The 21,023-nt window shown below is 46.1% G+C and overlaps 1 long non-coding RNA gene across 1 annotated transcript in view; it reads left to right on the top strand.

The window, feature by feature from the left end:
* The window catches only part of LOC142925531 (uncharacterized), a 75,755-nt gene that overhangs the window by 5,039 nt on the left and 49,693 nt on the right, over nucleotides 1–21,023 (top strand). The window contains exon 2 of the long non-coding RNA XR_012942487.1: nucleotides 5,751–5,866. This is a non-coding gene — a long non-coding RNA (uncharacterized LOC142925531). The remainder of the gene's footprint in view (nucleotides 1–5,750; nucleotides 5,867–21,023) is intronic.

The raw sequence follows: 21,023 nt of genomic DNA, 5'->3' as shown, positions 1-21,023 counted from the left end.
CAGTGGCTTCCTGGTATCAGAAGAGCGATCCAGATGGCGCAGAAGTGCATCTGAAAGCGTGCGATGAAGTGACCACTTTGTTCGAAGGTTACCAATATGTAGAACTATTAACAATGCAAGTTTTAACGTAATAACCAATACTCACAATTCCCATTAAAATAACTGCATCATCAAAATCATCACATTTCCCAAATGGTTGAGGATTAGAGGAGGCGAGGTCTGTGCTGGAGTCTCTTGGTCTCCCGCAAAGCAGGGAGCACGCTTAGCCGCGAGTCCATCGCAGTGTTCGTGCTACGTGAGTTCTGGAAATGGACTCCGTTATTCAGACTGTTATCGCAAAGGACTGAGTTCAGTTCCCGCTGGGAGCCCTGATAACACCCAGGTCCTGTATTTGCAAGAAAATCGCATACAGAGTCTCCCCGAGGGGGCGTTTGACCCAATTGGGTCTCATCCCCTCGCTTCATTGCGAACTTGATGCCTGTGTTGCATAATGCGGTTAATAAAGGGCACTTTCTATGTATGTCTGTTGAACGTTTTTCGCACCATACTTAGTCAATCATAATAATCGGAGGTGCTTTTTGTAAAAGGGTATACTTGATGCTACTGATAGCCTGGTGTTATCGATTGCTAGTTAAAAGCCACTGATGTTGTATATAAACATAGATTGTGACTTCACAATTGATGATTAGGCAGGGCTTTAATGTGGTAAATTAATATGAATCATGAATTAAATTAAATGACTAAATTCACAAATTAAATGACTAAATCAATTGCTTCACTCACAATATGCGCTTGGAAATTGCGTGTGTAAGGAATCCGTCAACGTGGTTGATATAACGATAAACTTTGTGGGGAAGTTAACAGTGGATGTGTGGTGCCACGACCGCGGAGCAACTCCACGAACGCTGCAACCACGCCCTGAACACACCCGCCGCACGCACACATGCCACACACGTAGGGCCCCGGTGGGGGGGGGGGGTTGCCTGGCACCATAGGTTTTCATCCGAAGGGCCCCTAGTAGGGATGTCCCACGGTTTCCCGGTGCCAGGAGATTGGCCAACCCCCCGCTAGACCAAATTACTTTGCACCCCCCCCCTTAAATTGGCTAAACCTTGTATGGGCGCGCAGAAGCTCACCGGGCTAACCGCATTGAGACACTCACAGCACAGGGGAGGGGCCAGAGGGAGGAAATATTACGCGGGCAACGCAGACGAGGAGGTGGGAGGGACGTTCCTAGACACGCCGCGGATGTGTATTCCACGGGACGGCCACCCCGACCTAACCGGTTGAGTCTGGGGTGGGGAGGACAGGTGCATAGACAATGGGTCAAGGCGCAACAGAAAGTAATGCTCCAGGTAAGGGCGGGGCATCGGTTTAAAATCGAAAGGTAGGCGCTCGATTGGTCGCGCAGGACCACACCACGTGACCCTGGATCTTCGGATTCACAGAGCAGAAAAGGAGGGAGGGGAAACACGTTAGGGGGTTCTCCAGCCGTTCAGCCGCCCAGTCCAACTCCCAGCCACTCACAGCATCCAGGGACGCTAGCGAGTGCCGCTACGACTCGACCCCAGGCAGAGACCTCCTGGATCATCGTCCCTCCGACTCCCACAGCGTCCATGCGACACCGTGAGTGCGTCTGCGAGGTGACAAGTAGAGTGGGGGTACACCCAGGGATTGAATAGGGATAGGCTAGGCGCTGCTCGTATAATATTTACTTGGGCCACACAGAGTTTCAGAATATCAGTGTAGCGTGGTGTGTAATTCGAGCGTGTGTGTGTGAGGTGCGCGTGTAGTAACTCATAAACTGCTCCCATGTCCACGCAGTTGCGCGATTAATAGGGCGAAGGGAGGGTGAGTCAAAACCCATTCGCCGGCGTTACTCGCGTGTTTACGCATGAAAACACTAGCATTTACGGCGGTTGCTGCGTGAGTAATTAGGGGGGGGGGGGGGGGCATGGTGCAGTAAACCCGCTCGCTAACGCTCACGTGCGTGTTTACGCAGTGTGGTTTACGCACGAGCGCAATAGCATTAGCGGCGAGGCGCGCGCGTAATTTCGCCGTTTGTTTTAACATTAGTCGTGGGATGCAAGCGGATTGGGGCTTAATCCCAGGAGGTGGTTATTATTGATACAGCAGCCGTTTTCTTTGTTTAGCACTCGGCGCGTGCGGGATAACACCAGCGGTGGTGAGCCAGCCATGTATATATGTCCCTCAGAGAGGGTGCTGGTGCGGGGGGGCCGATCGTTTGATCGGCGGGGGCCCAGCGAGAGGTGGCCTTCGAGGAGGAGGGGGGAGTGCAGGGGGTGGACGTCGCGCCCCGCCCGCTCATGGGGAGCGGGGAGGTGGGCGTCACCCCCCACAGACGTTCTTTGGAGATAACGCGCCCCTGCTATAGGAATGTGTAACTTTCCACAACTCTCTCAGGGCTGTACACAGGGCTATACACATAAGCACAAACGCCTCAATGCTCATTTGAATTGAGACAATTCATTTCCCTTGAACAATAGTGGTGATGCGTACTGTCGACACTGCCATATTTGCATCTCACCTGTTTTGACATTGGCACGACAAAGTCTTCAGGTGTGTGCAGTATAAAACACCAGCCATTCTTACTCAACTGCTGGATGAAGGCCTCCCTAAGCCGCGTCGTCACAGGCGATTTATGATCAAACTTCATCCGCTGTGGCACTGCGTGTTTCTGAATGCGAGTGGGGAGTGCATCTACATGGCAGCAGAGAAGTGCAACACAGGGCTGGGGGTGGTTCTGTTGCACTGCGCTCTGCTGCGAACCGCGTGGCCGCGCTGCAGTCTCCACCGTGGGTTGTGCGTCGTGATCGCCCACACCAGGCGCTCTCCAGGGTCAACCCCGCTGAGTTTCCGAGATCGATTAGGGACAAGGCTATCGATTGGTTTCTTAAGAGTGCAATCCAAAGGCATGAGAGTGCAATGCAAAGGACATGTGGGCATGAGAGATCTAAGAAAGAGGCATAGAGAGAGAGAGACACACACAGAGAGTCGGAAATAATAGCTGACATAGAATGGAAACATCATAGTCAGTTAAGACTTTACCTGGTTAATAACGTCCTTCCAATTATTGCTCAGTTTGTACCCATCTACTCGGTTGAAGTTGTGTCTTTGTTTATATATCTGGATGGCTTCATAAACAAATCTCTGAAGGTAGTTTGCAGAGTACCTCCGTCTTGGAAAAATAAATTTTGTGTGAGCCCATAGCGTTAAAAAATGATCAACAACGGCAGAGATATTGGTCCTACCGTGTTTCAGATCCACCTTGTATTCACGAACGCGGTTCGATACATGTCGTTTCGTTTCCCAATGTAACTGCGGCCACAACCACAACTCAGTTTGTAGACACCAGGGTATTGCATGTCAGGAATCACATCCTTTACAGATGGGATTAAATCACGAATTTTGTGTACTGTGTTAAAATGAACCTGGATCCTGTGTTTGATTAAGATTTTGGAAATATTTTTGGTAACCTCTGCTATTCTAGATTTGAAGCTTTCGTGACTGCAAGGATCCATACTCTTTGGTTCTATTCGGTAAAGTCACGTAGGTAAAAAAAATCACGACGTTTCGGCCACAACACAAGCGGCCTTCATCAGGTGAAGGGACCATACTGTCTCGAGGACAGCGCTGGAGTGAAACACAGCCAAGCTCAGACCACGACCTTTAAGCTGTGTGAGAGTAATTAAAGTGCCTTGACAAAGGAATTAGCATAAAAATTGGCATTTAATAGGCGGACTTAGCATGATGAAAGGTGGGGAGGGGGTGAACATGTGCAGGCTGGCGAAAGGGCAAGGTAGAGTCCACATGCTGGTGGTGTGAAAAGGGATTTTTTAAGAAGCTGCGAAAGTTTGGGGTACCACTACTTGAAAAATATACTGTACCATTGAAAATTAGTTTAATGTTTGGTTCGATTTAGAACATCTTTCCAATGGTTGCTTAATTTTAAACCATCTTCTCAGTTGAAATTGTGTCTGTGTTTGTAGATCTGAATTGCCTCGTGAACAAATCTCTGATAAAAACCCGTGGGTTTGCAAAGAACCTTTGTATCGGAGAAAATTATATCGTGATCACCCATAGCGTTGTAACAGTGATCAGCTACGGCGGAAGAATTCGTTCTGCCGTGTTTCAAATCTGATTTGTGCTTGCGAATTTGGTCAGAGACATGTCGCTTCGTCTCCCCGATATAGCAATCACCCCAGGTACAACTCAATGTGTAAACCCCGGGGTACTGTAGAATTTTGGAAATCTTTTTAGTAACGCCTACTATATATGGTAGTATGATGGTTTTGACCGGAGTATCAAGTGGTTGTTTCTGTATGGAGGGAGAAACAGCTTTTCGGATGGTACGGTCAGAGTATCCATTCCTTTTGAGGGCCAGGTGTACATGTTTTAAGTCACTGGTCAGGTGGTGTTGGTCCGAAATGCAATGAGCCCTATGGTATAAAGTTTTGATGAGAGAATTCTTCTGAGCTGGGTGGTGGTAGGAGTCAGGCTTTAGATAGGCAACCGTGTGGGTGGCTTTCCTGTAGACCGAATGTCCCAACGAGCCATCAGGTCTCTTCTCGGTCAAAACATCCAGGAATGGTCGCTTGCCATCCTTTTCCACTTCTATGGTGAATTTGATGGACGGTTATATGGAATTGATGTGGTTGAGAAATTGGTTCAGTGCTGGCAGGCCATGTGGCCAGATGACGAACGTGTCATCTACGTATCACTTCCACAAGGAAAGACGTAGGGTGGATGTCTGGATGGCATCTGTCTCAAATTTCTCCATGAGACAGATGCCATCCAGACATCCACCCTACGTCCTTCCTTGTGTATAATTTGTCTACTGCCTCGTGTGTATTCTGCTTGTATAAAACTCTTCATCTGTACTAACCATTGCGTTGGTTCTGCACTGTCGTTTGTTTATTAATCATATAATTACACCTGTATTATTTGTCGCTGTTATTTCAGCTTTCACATTGAATACAATTAACTTTTGCTATTAATGCTGTAATAACTCTTTACTGCTGCTATCGTTGTTGGAATGAAACACATGACGATGACATTAACAAGCATCCCTGAGTAATAACGTATAGGCAGCAACACAGCGAACCTGGCCGCGTTGCCACGACTCGCAGGTCCTTGAGGAGGGAGCCTCTCCCCGCCGGCTCACTGAAGCGGCTCTGATGGCTCAGCTCGATCTGGCAGCTCTGCCTGTGCGTGTCTGACGATGTGAGCCAGCTGACTCATCCGGCTCTTGGCTATAATGCACTGAGGAGCGCTCCCAGGCCCGACTCTGCCACTGGGCTCCCCGTGATCCGCGCGCCAACACCGAGAACGACGACACGGATGATGACGAATATCGAAGTGAGATTCCACAAGGGCCTGTCGCCTGAGACGTAAATTAACTTAGACAACAACAACACCAATAATGATCAATGGCCGTTTGTCAACCCACTGCAGGATGAAGATTTCCCCACGACATATCAATCACAGAAGTGATTTAACCGTACATTAGTATGCTGGCACTACAGCTTGGTGAAGAGAGTTGTTCATGACCACTCGATATATCACTCACCACTGATGTTAGCTGTGGTTGGGAATCAAACTCACATAGTTAGGTGTATCATGCACTGTGCTATTCACTGCGCCACTGCTTCCCCTTCAACTGCACACGCACTAACTAGAAGTGTTGGCTTAGACAAAAACAACAATGTCCATTGTGATTTTGTTCTCAGTTTGTTCTCCCAGAGCTGCAAGTGGTGTTCTCTGGGCCTTCCGTTCATCCTCGCACACAGCAACAACTACTCACAAAGGAATTGGCCGAACATCCCAAGCAGGACCCTCCTGTAAAGTGAGTCTTGAGTCTTCTCCCTATGGTATTTGTCGGGACTCATATCACAGCTGCACGCGCTGGGACGTGGAGTAGAGTACAGAACTCCCACACAGCCTAAACAATGGCCCAGTCCAGCAAACGCGGGTACGTTAAGCGAATGACCTCCTCACTTAACAATGCCTTTAACCAGGGGGTGTTTGAACGCCTGGTGAATCTGAAGGAGCTGCATTTGTACAGGAACCAGATGAAAGCTCTACCCGCTGGGGTGTTTGACAAACTGACCCCGCTGACTCATCTGAATCTAGAGAGGAACCAGTTGACGACCATTCCCACGCGTACTGCTCTCTCTCTCTCTGGGTTCACTAGGACCCACACAGTCACAAAGAGAACTTGTGTTCCTTCAAGAACACAGGCGCAAGGGACTCATTAAAGAGCACTGAGCCAAACATCGCAAAGCTGTCATCAGCAGGAATGCGCTTTTGCATTTAGAGATTAGGAACCAGGGCTGAACGTCTCACTGTTTGTCACTGAATAGCTGAACATAATGGCCGGTATATTTCACGATGATAATGATGATACTGATTATGATGACGGAGACATTCCTCTATGTAGTCACGCTCTAGGTAAGTGAGAGTGCGGGGAATCCCTCCCGTCAGGTTTCTGTGAGATCGGACTCCTCACAGATGGGTAATGACTGCACGGATCATTAGCAATTGGTGTTTAAGTATTATACAATAGTTATTATATAATTACTGTATAATGTTCAAGGGTATTATTTTCTGTACACAGTATAGTTAATGCATAGGTGTCCTTACTAATCGTAAACATTGCAGGTGAGTTATTATGTAACTATTCTTTAATTGTGTTAGTAGTGCATTATTCATATTGTAACTGTGCTATATATGTATATAGCGTATCATTGTTGTAATTTTATATGTGCGTTATTATGAGTTAGCTGGTGGTGGTGGGGGCAGAGTATCGATAATTGAGTACTAGAGAAGGCGAGGTCTGTGCTGGAGTCTTTTGGTCTCGCTCGAAGCTAGGAGTATGCGGAGAACGCCAGTCCCTCGAGTGTTCGTGTGGGAAGGAATCGTGGGCTCCAGAACTCCAAACAACGAACTGTTACCGCAAAGGACTGAGTTCAGTTCCCGCTGGGATCCCTGACAACACCCAGGCCTTGAGTGTGGAGAGCAATCGCATAGAGAGTCTCCCCGAGGGGGTGTTTGACCTAGTGGGGTCTAATCCCCTCGCTTCATTGAAAACTCGATCCTTGTGTCGAAGTTTGCGTTTAAATAAAGGATGCTTTATTACAATGGAAACAATATGATTATATTGATAAGCTCGTGCTATAGTTTAGATATACACACACCTACTCGTGATATATGTGTATATATACACATATAGATAGTGATGTGTGAATTATTATGATAATGAAGACTTGGTTTCATTATGGAAATTAATAAAAATAGTGGAATATATTAGATAAATCTTGATTTGAAGCTTTTGTGACTGCAGGAATCCATACTCTTTGGTTCTATAAAATAAAGCACCACGTTTCGATTGCAACACAAGCGGTTGTCTTCAGGTGGAAAAAATACAATCCAGCAGTGGAACTGCTGAATCAGCGAGAGAGCAGTTACAACAAGGTTATATATGTGGCAATGGGCAAGCAAGCGCGGTCTGAGCTGGAAAGGAATTCCATTCATTAGGGAGATTATGGAGAGAAGGATTATGGAGGGAGATTAGCATGAATGAGCTTCCGTCACCGCATAAGAGTACAATGCCCGCATATGCGCACAACAGCAGTGTTAATGAGAGATTAGCACCCTGAGAGTGCAATCCAAAGGACATGTGAGCATGAGAGTGCAATCCAAAGGGAATGTGAGCCTGAGAGGTGCAATCCAAAGGACATGTGAGCATGAGAGTGTAATCCAAAGGACATGTGAGCATGAGAGTGCAATCCAAAGGACATGTGAGGGTGAGAGTGCAATCCAAAGGATATGTGAGCATGAGAGTGCAATCCAAAGGGCATGTGAGCATGAGAGTTCAATCCAAAGGACATGCGAGAGATCTAAGAGAGAGGCATAGAGAGAGAGGCACCGAGAGTCAGAGAAAACAGCTGACATAGGCAGGTAGGATGTAGCCAACATTTTCATGGATAAATTTGAGACTGACGCCATCCAAACTGCCACTGTATGCACAACCTTATGGAAGAGGTACGTGGATGACACTTTTGTCATCTGGCCACATGGCCGGCCAGCTCTAGACCAATTCCTCGACCACATCAATTCCATACATCCAGCCATCAGATTTACCATGGAAGTCATACCTTTTTGGAAGTCCTAATAGGTAAGCATACGGATGTTTACCTTAAACCGGATTGCCACCACTATCCATCCCAGAAGAATTCGCTCATCAAGACTCTACACCATAGAGCCCAATGCCTCTCCGACCAGGAACACATTGCCAGTGAACTCAAGCATGTACATCAAGCTCTCAAGGCTAATGGTTACTCCGACTACACAATCTGCAAAGCCATCACTCCAACCATGAAGAAGGACCCTCTTGAGGAGCCATTCAAAACCATCACCTTACCCTACATTGCGAGGGTCACAAAAAAGATCTTCAAAATCTTGAATAAACACAAGATCCAGGTCCGATTCAACACAGTCATAAAATCAGTGATCTGGTCCCGTCTGTAAAAGATGTGATTCCAGACATACAGTACCGTGACGTCTACAAACTAAGTTGCCTCTGTGGTAGCAGTTACATTGGAGAAACCAGTCGACATGTCTCGGACCGCATCCGTAAACACAAAGCAGACCTAAAACACGTTAGGACCAACACTTCAGCCGTGGCAGACTACTGTTATAAATCAGTGGGCTCACATGACATTGACTTCTCCAAGACAGAGGTTCTCTGCAAGCCATTTGGCTACCATGAGAGATTCGTTCATGAGGCTATCCATATATATAAACACATACAATTTCAACCGAGAAGATGGATTCTGGCTTAGCAATCAATGGAAGGATTTGATAAACCATTTCGGGTTTTAATTGATTGTGTTCACACTTACGGTGACTTTCAGACCGCATTCCATTATCTTTCTCTCCCCCCTCATCCATCCCGAGCATAGATGGATTGGTCCGTCTGAACAACCGCCAGTTGGTGTACGTGATGCTAACGTTAAGAAAAAAACGCCACTTTTTAAAAATGTTCTTGCTGTGGTTTTCACACCTGATGATGATTGCTTGTGTTGCAATCGAAAATTCGTGGAAATTGTATTGTTTTGCTTTTATTATTTTATTATTTCCCTTCTACATGACTTTACCGAAAAAAACAAGAATATGAATCCCTGCAGTCACGAAAGCTTTAAATCGAAATTTAACTGCTTTGATAGTGTTGGGTTGTGTGGTTGTTGTTGCTGTACTAGTGCAATCACAGCCTACGTGAGTTTCTGTAATCGCTCAATATCGCTTCAGATTATTCCAACAATTTAGTGATTTCGTAATCACCGATGCACGAAGGCAGCAGCTCACCTCACTGCTCAGTGACACTGCAGAATAACTTGTAGCACAAAACGACACCATGACAGCAATGATGGTGACGATGAATGTGGATGTCAATAACGCGGTAGCTTTATAAACGGAACGCTACTTATGCCGAGTGTTATCTCTACCCCAGTGCCCAGCGACAAAACCGTAGTGCTAGCTCTGTTTGTCAAACGCGACCCTAGGGACGTTCTTCAACTGGTTGTCATTCAGACCCAACTGCTGCAGATTCCCCAGGCGGTCAAATAACCCGGCGGGAACAGTCGTCAACTGGTTCTCGTGCAGGTGCAAATACATCAGCTTCCCCAGTCTGTCAAAGATGCCTGGCGGCAGAGACTTCAGTTGGTTATCTTCCAGTTCCAGTCGCGTGAGTTCAGTCAAACTGTAAAACAGAGCGGGCGGTATCGCCTGCAGTTGGTTATGGTCCAGATACAGCTCCTTCAGTTTCACCAGGCTGTCAAACACCCCGGCGGGGAGAACTGTCAACTGGTTATTGTCAAGATCCAGTCGTGTCAGTTGAGTCAGACGGTCAAACACACCAGCGGGGAGAGACGCGAGTTCCTCACTGCACAGGGACCTCACTCACTGTCCGCTTTTTTTTAGGAATCTGGCAGAGTGAATGGAAATACAACAACAAAGAGCACTGGTTAGATTTTATTCACCCATCAAGCTTTGAGCGGTTTCATATTATTCAATATGAGCAAATTAATCATTCTAAGCCCTTTGAATGTCCATTGCAGGATGGAGTGACCATGTTTCACCACTATGGTTGGGTGTGGGGGGAGAAAGTTGGGCCCCACACGAATATTAAACAACTAAGAGAGCAGCATTGTTTAAGTTTGGTTGAATAAACGAAGGGAATGACGAAATGAAATACACAGAGCTGGGGCTGGACTGGACAACCACAAACAACTCTGCACATTTTTCTTAGTTTTATATATATTTATATTTTTTATATATATTATTATTTTGTTGTTTCCCTTCAACGTGATTTTACCGAAAAAACTAAGAATATGAATTACTGCAGTCACGAAAGCTTTAAATCAAAATTTAACTCTGCACATTGTTCAACAGCACTACCTTAAAGTGATACAAATATGAAGGTGACGTGGGAATGTACATTTACGTGCTATGCAGAAGGGCCATCGCCTGAAATGTCATCCATTATATTTTCCCATTATGGCGGTGTGTGTGTTGTTTTGAGTTTGTTTTGTTATCTGTGCTTATGCACCACTGCCTGTCAGTGCAGTATCAACAAGTAATCTGCAAAGTGGCTAGTGAGTCTACGGAAGCTTTACCTGGGTGGTAACAAATTAATGGAGCTTACCGGAAGAGCAGGGAAGTTGCCGACACTGACTACTTTCTGGACCTAAAGCAGTTGAAAAGAATTTGAAGAGCATTGCCGGGAGATTGGTTCGCTCTTCATCGAGTCATCCCTATCACGGTGCTCAGCGACAAAGCAGAGACCGTTGCCGGCTGTGCTGGCTCCGTTGTTAAACGCACCCCTGGAACGTTCGTCAGCTGATTGGTGTGCAGACTCAGACGAGTGAGCTGGGTCAGTTGGTCAAACACCCCAGGGGGTAAGGCTGTCAGTTTGTTTTCACGCAAATAGAGAAGCTGTAGATTCACCAAGCTGTCACACACCCTCTCAGGAATGACCATCAGCCGATTCACATGAAGGAAAAATTCGCCAACATGTGTCTAGATTAGCGTTCACTTCAGGCAGACTGCTAGTCTTGTGTTCCACCAGCATTTAAGTTCGTATATACTGTACATACATATTCGAATAATCACCAAATGAAAAGGCATATACTGTATGCTATAAAGTCCCAGATCATGGTCCCGTGAGGCCCCTGGGCACATGTCTTTTGGAGGCCCTCCCCTGCTTTCCTATATTGGTGTCTATATTTACTTCCTCCTCGCAAAATCATCCACTAGATCGTCAAAATCTAGCTGTCTGACAAGGTCTGACTCTATTGACATAAGTGACAATGAGCTGAGATGTGTTTTTGCATATGCTACTCCACAGCTCATTTTTTTATTCTGCTGAAAAAGGAAAATGTCCACTCACCCTGTCAGTTTGTCACTGGTAAAGTTGGAAAAATCCGAAGTGCCACGAAAAACTTGAATAGGATGAGTTCTTTGGCAAAGTTAATGTCCATGTCTGATGGATATGGAGCGGAGAGTGCATTTACCTTTTCCACTATTATATCACTGCTAGACAACTGATCTGACACAAACAGAACCCCAAAGAGACTGGTCAAACGCTTGTAAGTGTCCAAGCGATGTTCAATGCATACCACTAGCTCATCAATGACCACGTAAAATGTTTTTATTTTTTTATCTTCTCCCTCCCCTTAAGTGTTACACCTGGCTCTGAGTTCTCATCTGCAAATGGTTTGCCTTTCCTCTATCGCTGAAGATCGTGCTTATATGACTGAGAGACACCTGTCAGATTTAAGGCTGCCCTTTCAAAAGCCTGAAACTGTTCTCGCTGTCCCGTCCCAAAATCCCTCAACAAAGACAAACGCTGTGCTGCTACAGAGATGTCAATTCTAGATTTGAAGCTTTCGTGACTGCAAAGATTCATACTCATTGGTTTTATTCGGTAAAGTCACGTAGGTAAAATAAAATAAAAGAAAACAAATAAGAGAAAACAATTGAATCACGACGTTTCGGAGGCAACACAAGCTTCCGTCTTCAGGTGGAAGTCACAGAAGAATATCTGTGTCACAAAGAATATCTGACGTCACAAAGCTCAGCCTCACCCCCCCCCCAAAAAAAAACATGCTTCAAATCGCGTTAAACTATTGTCATTGTAGTTATGTTGTATATTTGGGTGTTATGAAAATTGATGCAAAATAATGAAAATTAAATGTAATTTGAAAATTGCATAATATATCCGAAATTATGTTAATTGGTGTAATTATGTGTGTAAATTATGCTAATTCGAGAGATAATCGTATTAATCATATGAGTGGGTGTGGTTATGTCAATAACAGCCTTTGATAATCAGGCCCCGGTTCCTTGACAAGGGTCTGTTATCAATCGGGACAATGCAATTAATCGTATGCAGTTATGCTAGTGTCAAGAGTCAACTCGGCTTCGTGGTTTAACTTCGTATTATCGATAAGGATAATACAATGATTCTCGCTTTAGCATTTACCGAGTATGGATTCGATTTTATGTTAGGTCCCCAAGTTCATATCTCAATTAGAGTATTTTAATGTACGGTCCCCGAGTTCATATCTCAGTTAGTATTTGTGTAAGGTCACCAAGTTCATATCTCATCGCAGAACCAGATCTTATGCATAGATTTCAGGAAAGAATCACACGACCACTTCTGCATTAATCAATTTATTTCTAATTAAACCTTAACTTTAAAAGATACAACTCTCGCCTTGGAATTACAACACAGTATCAACACAGTCTCATCAATGACTGGGTTGTTTCACTTTGACCACAGCACCTGTGGTTAACTCCGCCGCGTGACGTGAGCCGTTGGTGAGAGAGAGAGTCGTTAAAACATCTAAACACAACAAAACTTGATACTCTATTATGAAAGATTATATTGGAATTCACTCTATTATCAGAGATTATACGGGAAGTCACTCTATTATGAAAGATTATATGACGATATTAATACGAAAAAGGCGATCAAAAACAGTTGTTATTCCCAAAGGCACAAATATCTCAACAGATCCATCGGGTAGATTATATGATTACCGCAATGGCTTAGGGTGAGGGGTGCAGTGGGGTGTGCTCTCTCCCCTGATATCCTTATCTTGGACTAACGTTTAATTAATTGTGGACCAGATCGCCTGATAAGGAAGTCGGTTGGATATGCTATTCCCCCACGTGAGCATAGCTCCGTGGCGAAGGGGTCAAGGATTAATTCGTATTGATGGATCGGTTGGTAATTTATGCGATTAGAAGTATAGCCCAAAACAAAATATTAAGGAGGAAATATTACGAATATACTTATAAACGACGGAGTGTTCACTCTATCTGCCGCGATGCCTTCACAGCCACTATGGCCTATGAACTTGAGGATTGGCTTCTGGTTAAGAACCCGTGTATGTTTGAGTGATATGAATTGTTTTTAATAGTCAGTGTTTGGAGTTGAGTCTTTAGGTCAAGCGAACGCCTGATTTGTCGTGTAGTGGAGCAGTGTGCGTCATATGTATCAGTTGATTAGGCTCGGCCCACACTGGTTGACGTAGGCTGACCAGCTGACATGTCATTGTAGTTGCGATGGCGTACACAGCACGCTCGTAGCGTGCGCGGGAGGTGACGTCGGCTTGGCAGCTGGCCCACGTTGTTGTAGTTGATGGCGCACACAGCACGCTCATAGCGTGCGCGGGAGGTGATGTCGGCTTGGCAGCTGGCCCACGTTGTTGTAGTTGATGGCGTACACAGCACGCTCGTAGTGTGCGCAGGAGGTGATGTCGGCTTGGCACGGTTGCGCAATCGGCGCTGGCGATGCACGTTCGTAGTCTTGTCGCTAAACAGTGACCCTCGCCACCCCGGCGGGCGCCAGAGACCTCAGCGTCGGCAGAGGCCCGACCCACGCAGGGGCGAGTTGAGCTGTCAAGTGGGTCTTGCCCGCCTGCAGATGGGATGGGGAGCCGCTCCGGGGAGTTGAGCCCCGATGATGATGAGTCGAGCCGACCAGTGGTCGCAGCTCGCTCCTGAGCCGACCCGCAGGTCGAACTCTTGCTGATGAGATGGCAAGCTCAGCTGATGGGCTCAGCTGAGCCGAACCGGACTCCGATGAGCCGGCCGAACTGAACTTTCAATGCGGCAGCGTCCTCTTTCATGCCAAAATCTTTTCTCTCGACTCCTCCCCACAAGTTGGGGCTTCTTTTGGATTGATCGGTGTCTCGTGGTCTGGAGCGTGTGTCTGTCTGTGTATGTGTATCCGTGTGTGCGTCATTTACAGCCTTGTTCTATTGATTCCTCTTTCCATAGACCGTCAAAAACAGCAGGTGTTACAAATCGTCTCAAGGCATCTTTGTCTGTGTGGCACACCTTGAGGGAGGCGGGATTCTCCCCTGTGTGACCGACTCTCACCGCTTCCCAGACCCAGGCCCCCTCTTTTCATACCATCAAAACAACAGGCGTTTCAAATCATCTCACAGGAGTCTTTGTCTGTGTTGCACAACCTGGAGGGAGGGGCGACCTTCCCTCATACGACCTTTACCGACGCACGGAGAAATAATTACGTTTTTCTTAAGTTAACATTTCCATCACAGACTTACAGTTATGATTCTACACGTGACTCGAGATCTGCTGTTTTTGCTGTGTCAGTCTTCCATTGCGGCGCTTGACTATAGCTCCAGGGAAAGTGCTCTCTTAATCATATGTATACTCTCATCATGTACCGCAGGGAGACAAAGGCGGCTGGGAGACACTGTTTTTCCCTGGCCCCCGGTTTAACATCGCTCAAGTATCTGCAAGGTCATGCCAGCTGGACATAGCTCATGGCGAATAGCGTTAACATTAACGCTGAATGAAATTACATGGTTCCTTTAACTGAAACTCCCTGCCCCACTCTCTCGCTGTCTGTCTCAGTCTCTGCCCCATTATCGTGCAACTGCTAGCTTTAGCACAGACACCCGATGGGGTCTCTCCCGCCCTCGCTTCAGGGCTGCGCCTTTATCCGGACTACACCGTCATGCGTCTCAAGGCTCCTCATTAATTTCGTCATTTCGTCTGGCTGCGGTGGAGGAGTGTTATCTATCGGTTCTCAGCCTTGTGAGTACAGGTGGCAGCAATAATGAGTCGGCTCTGTCCTCTCTGTCCTCTCTCTCACGCTACGATCTAGACCAGTGGTTCTTAACCTTGTTGGAGGTACCGAACCCCACCAGTTTCATATGCGCATTCACCGAACCCCTCTTTAGTGAAAAATAAAATGTGATTTTTTTCAAATTCAAGACGTAGATATGTTTTTTACTGGTACACAAAATGAGCCGTGCATGAACATTACCTTGTTCAAAGAATAAAACCAACACAATGCATAAACTCACAACAAATTACATACCTGGAAATCAATGTGACTTCTGCTGTTGCCTTTGAGAGATCAGTTCAGATATGCGTGGCTTCACCTTGGCAAGTGCCACTCTCATGTCATTTTCACAGCAAAGTCTGTTCCTTTTCTTCGTTTTTATGTCCAGCATCCTCGAAAAGGATTGCTCACAAAGATATGTTGTAACAAATGGTATAAAAAAATCCAGGGCTTTCTTAGCAATAACTGGATACTTGTTCATTTGTCGACACCAAAACGTTGAGAGCGTTGTTGTTCTGAAGAGTTGCTGTTGAACCTGGCTCTGCTGAATTTCAATGATTTCGTCGAGAAATTCATCATTGACATCTGCTGTTTCAACAGCAAACGTGAACGGCTGTCTCACCCATGCTGGATATGACTCTCTTGTAGGGAAATATCCGTCGAGAGACTTTGCAAGCTCATCTAAGTGCGTGGCAATTGTTTGCTTCAGTTCCGTGGATACAGAAATATCTCCGATTCCAGACACATCTTCGATCTTACTTGCACAGTCGTCCAGAAGCGGGAAGTTTGCGAAGTTATTGTTCTCTGTTCGTCGTTTCCATAACGGTAGCTTTTTTTGAAAAGCCTTCAGGTGTTCTTCCGCTTCCATGATATTGACTCCACCACCCTGCATCTGCTGATTGAGATGATTGAGAGCTGCGAATATATCAGCCATGTACGCTAAAATGAGAATGAACTCAGGATTTTTGAAGCAATCTGCATGGCAGTGTTGGTGCTCTTGCAAAAACAGGGCTAATTCCACACGCATGGCAAAAACACGATTCAGCACCTGTCCCCGGGATAACCACCGAATATTAGAATGGAGCAGAAGTACCTCAAATTCAGAGCCCATTTCTTTACACAGCTCACTGAAGATGCGGTGCCTCAGAGCACTTTTTCGCACATAGTTCACACATTCCACCACAGTTTTTAATACTTCTGCCATTTTTGGAGGTAAGGTTTTTGTTGCCAACGCATGCCTGTGCAGAATACAATGCGTCACAATGATGTGTGGTGCATCGGCCTTTACTAGCGCACCAAAACCAGACTTTCTTCCCAGCATGACTGGAGCTCCGTCCGTACAAACTGCAGAAACCATATCCCATGAAAGATTGTTGTCTCTGAAGAAGTCATCCACAAGCTTCTTCACATCGGCTGCCTTCGTTGTTGTTGTAAGAGGCTTACAAAATAAACACTCTTCTTTTATCATGTCGTCTTTCACATAGCGTACAAAAACAGCAAGCTGGCTTAGATCAGAAACGTCTGTGGTTTCGTCGAGTTGAAGGCTGAATTTTGCCGGGCTTGAAATCAGATCCGCGACTACTTGAGCCAAGATGTCTTTACTCATGTCTTCTATTCTGTCACTGACGGTGTCATTTGAAAGGGGAATTTGGGATAATTTACCTTCGGCCGCTGTTCCGAGTATCAGATTCGCCATCTTTAATGCAGCTGGTTTCACAAGTGTTTCACCAATGGTGTGTGGCTTGCCCTGCTTTGCGATCAGGTAAGCAACTTCGTACGATGCTGTCAGGATCGGTTTGTTAACAGGTACAAATCCAAGAGCAGGCAGAGTGGCCCTTTCATCGAATCTGGCTCTCTTCACCCTGAATTCAGCAAGTGTTGTGTTCTTGTATTCCCCGTCTCCATGCAGCTTCAAGAAGTGTTCCTTTAGTTTTGCCGGTGCAAGACTAGAGTTGCTCAACTTGGCGTTGCAAATCATGCAGATAGGACGCTCACTCCCATCACGTTCCGTGATACATGAGAATCCATGTTGTACATATTCGTTCGACCACTTTCTTCTTTTGCCCGACATAGTTAGTATGGATAAAATATTAAAGAAATCACACGACGTACGACAACAACAGTCACACGTTGACTACTGAGTACGCACTAAATTCCCCGCAGCGCTGATTGGCCAAGCAGTGTAGCATGATCATCTGCAGCCAGTGATGGCCAAGCGGGCCGTGTGTGTCATCACAAATTTACACAATAATTCAAGTGTGTCCGGACCTCCGTGGCGGGGGCTCTGCCGAACCCCTGAGATCGACTCACCGAACCCCTGGGGTTCGATCGAACCCAGGTTAAGAACCACTGATCTAGACAAAGGCGCCTCTGCTCCTCTTCCATTGCCCTTGGGTCAACACTGTGCTTTTATTCACCTATGCTAAGGTTAGGGAATTTGTTTTGACTTTAGTAAAAATTCTGTGTTTGTCATACGCTTCGGTCAGGTTGTACAGGAACTTATTAAAGATGAATTAACATTCAGTATTGGATTAGCAAATGGGCAACAATTCATTGCTGTAGCTCGTAGCCTTGTCTCCAATTGGAGCGAGCACGAGGATCGATAGTTTAGCCTACTCCTGTTGTCGAATTTCGGACTTTAACGCTAGAAGATGCAGAATAAATGGTTGAGTTTTTTTTACTCATCTATATCTAGGCTAACGTGAACTCTCCGCGACCCTAGGCACCGCTTGCTCTCAGCTGTGTGTTTTTTTTTTAACGGCCCGTGCTGGTTGGAAGGTTGCCCTTGGGGCCTATTATTTATTACATTTATTTATTTAATTATAAGGTAGAGTGTTAGTGTCAAATCCTGTGCGCTTAGGACAGGCTCAACGCCTTCCAGTTTCTCAGCTAGAGAGCGTCGAAGGTCATTCCGGACCACAGCATTTTCGAGCCAGGCACAGTCTAGTCGCATAACTCCTGACTTATGGAGACTGATAAGAGGGCGTACTCTCACCTGAATTTGGTCGTGATAAGTCAGTGATCTGTCCAGCACTCAGCAGCTCTCATTGCACGGGTGAGTAAGACGTCTTTTATATCGGAACGTCTCACAATGATGTAATCTATTAAGTGGCAATGTTTAGAACATGGGTGCATCCAAGATGTCCTATATTTGTATTTTAGTTAAAAAAAGGATATTCGTGATGGTCAAGTCATGTTCAGCGCAAAGCGTCAATAGCCTCATGCCATCTGTGTTAGCTTGCCCAACGCCATGTCTACCAATAACTCCACTCCACACCTGGTTGTCCTTTCACACTCTAGCAATGAAGTCACCCAGCAAGAGATCTTATCATTGCTGGGGATGTGACAGAGGGCCTCATCTGGTGTTTAGTAGAAGCGATCCTTAACATTGCTCTCTGATGGTAAAGTCAGTGCATAAGCACTGAAAAGTGTGGCATAGCAATTATTTGCCAGCGAGATGCGTATCATAATGCGGCTCTCACTTATGCCAATCGGTGTCTCTGTGAGATTGGGTAGGAGGCTGTTTTTTATTTCAAATCCCACACCATGTAGATGTTGTCCTCCTTGAGGGTATCCCTTCCAGAAGAAGGTATAACTCTGGCCTTCCTCCTTCAGGACGCCTTCATCCAGGAGTCTGGTTTAAATAAGTGCAGCAATGTCAATGTTGTATAGTTAAGATCCGCTGCAACTAGGGCAGTTCTTCCAATAGGGTTTTGAATTCCATATTGCCAGTTGAGGGATATTATTTTATGGTTTCTTTGACCGCAGACTGGAACAACCCGATAGGTGCGGTTACCAATCCAGCTAAATTTGAGTTGGCAATGTTTAGGCCACCATTTCTAGGCCCCTCTCCATTCGGAGTGAGCAGTGCGGATTCTAAATAGGACTGCTCAGTCACATTGGGGGTCTGCCGAGAGAAGCTGCCACTCAGTCCCAGTTGTTAGCGACCAATTACCCTGTGCGGCTGGCATGCAGGGGTCTGACTAGGAGCTCCTGATATGTTCGTACCTGCTCCCGTCGCCACACCACCCAACGCCGCCAAACTGTTGTCAATTAATTCCGGATGCTGGATTCACGGAGGCAGACGTGGATACCTGCACAAATAGCATATTTAGAGTGCTGTTGGGAGTGCCCATGGCCCAACAGTACTTCTTCACTGCGAGAGGGTGGAATCCAGTGGCAAAGGGAGAACCCAGGAAGACGGGCACTCTTTCACAGTTGCAGGAGACTACAGGCGCACCAGTCCATTAGAGGACTGCCTTTCGTGCCCCACCAGCACGTTGCTTTAATCCCAGACTTACCCACAAGGCAGCGGGATGAATCTGAACACTAACCAGTTGAACAGCGTTCCCATTGGCGCGTTTTACAAACAGAGCCAGCACTGCCAGAAACGGTCTCAGCTTTGTTGCTGGGCACTGGTGTAGAGATGACGCTTGGCACAAGTAGCATTCAGTTTATTAAGCTACCGCGTTATTGACGTCCACATTCATCATCACCATAACCGTGGTCATGGTGCCCCCTTGTGCTACAAGTTAATCTGCAGTGTCACTGAACATTAGTGAATATTAGATGAGTGAATCATTTCAATAATGAGAGCTGATATTGATTGTTTTCTAGAAACCTACGCGTACTGAATAGGTTTGTATTAGGCAGCAATAACAACAATCACACAACAACAAAAACCACTCATCAACACAATACAAAAACAATTCTAAAACAAAGCTACACGACAACCACACCACGGCACTACAAGAGCAACCATATAAAAGAACAACTACACCAACAGAATCAACAAGGCAACACTCTCCTCACACAGGAATTCGCCGCACATCCTATTGTAGCAGAATCCTCCTGAAGATAGAGTCTTGGGAGTCAATGGTGCTCCTAAAGGTATGCGAGTGTGGGAATTAATTCCATTGATCGAGTAAAAATGTTTGAGAGGGAATGCGAGGCGAGCTCTGAACACCGTGCGTATCGCTGTCCTGCACCAAACGGACAGTGCACACTGCATGGAGCGATGTGCTGAGATGTGAGGTGAACACGACGCCAATTACGCGACCCAGGGACCCGTGTTGAACGACACTGCCGTGTAAAGAGCGACGCTCTCTTGTTGAGGCTGCTCTACAGCAAGAGGCGGAGGGAGCTGATCTGCGATTCGTGTTCAGTGATGAACTCACAGCCTTCCCCGCTGAGGTGTTTGACAGTCTGACGCCACTGACTGAACTGAAACTTCATTAATATAATCTAAAAGCTTTTGACCCAGGAGCATTTCACAAACTGTCACAGCTCACTTATCCGAGTCTTAGTGACAACTAGCTGTCGTCTATACCCGCTGGGGTGTTTGACCTCCTGGTGAATCTGCAGCATCTGCATTTGAACAGCAACAAGCTAACAGCTATACCCGCTGGGGTGTTTGACAAACTGACAGAGCTTACTTATTTGAACCTCAATACCAACCAGCTAACGGCTCTACCGGAGGGGGTGTTTGATCGCCTGGTGAAGCTGAAGGAGCTGTCTTTAAACACCAACCAGATGAAGAGTGTTCCCAGGGGTGCATTTCACAGAGACAACTGACCTCTATTCGCATCCGAACTCTAAGCAATCATGGCCGTACTCATTTATGCTGAAGCACGTGCATTGCGCCTAAGAATTTACCGCGCTCTGGCAAATTATTGTAATCGCTTTGTACATGTACACGTATAGCCATTTTACTATCCACTGATTTATCAGGACCGCAATACGCCGTGCGGTTCATAGGGCTCATTTGACCTACTACGTTAGACCATACTTCATCATGCTGGTGATTGTGCATTGGTGAAGCTAGTTGCATATACGT

Source organism: Petromyzon marinus, chromosome 21, assembly GCF_048934315.1.
Source record: "Petromyzon marinus isolate PM22_M1 ecotype Great Lakes invasive population chromosome 21, UKy_Petmar_22M1.pri1.0, whole genome shotgun sequence".
In the NCBI taxonomy this organism is placed as follows: Eukaryota; Metazoa; Chordata; class Hyperoartia; order Petromyzontiformes; family Petromyzontidae; genus Petromyzon; species Petromyzon marinus.
The sequence above is the reverse complement of the archived record's forward strand: the minus strand, read 5'-3'. Positions and strand labels throughout refer to the sequence as shown.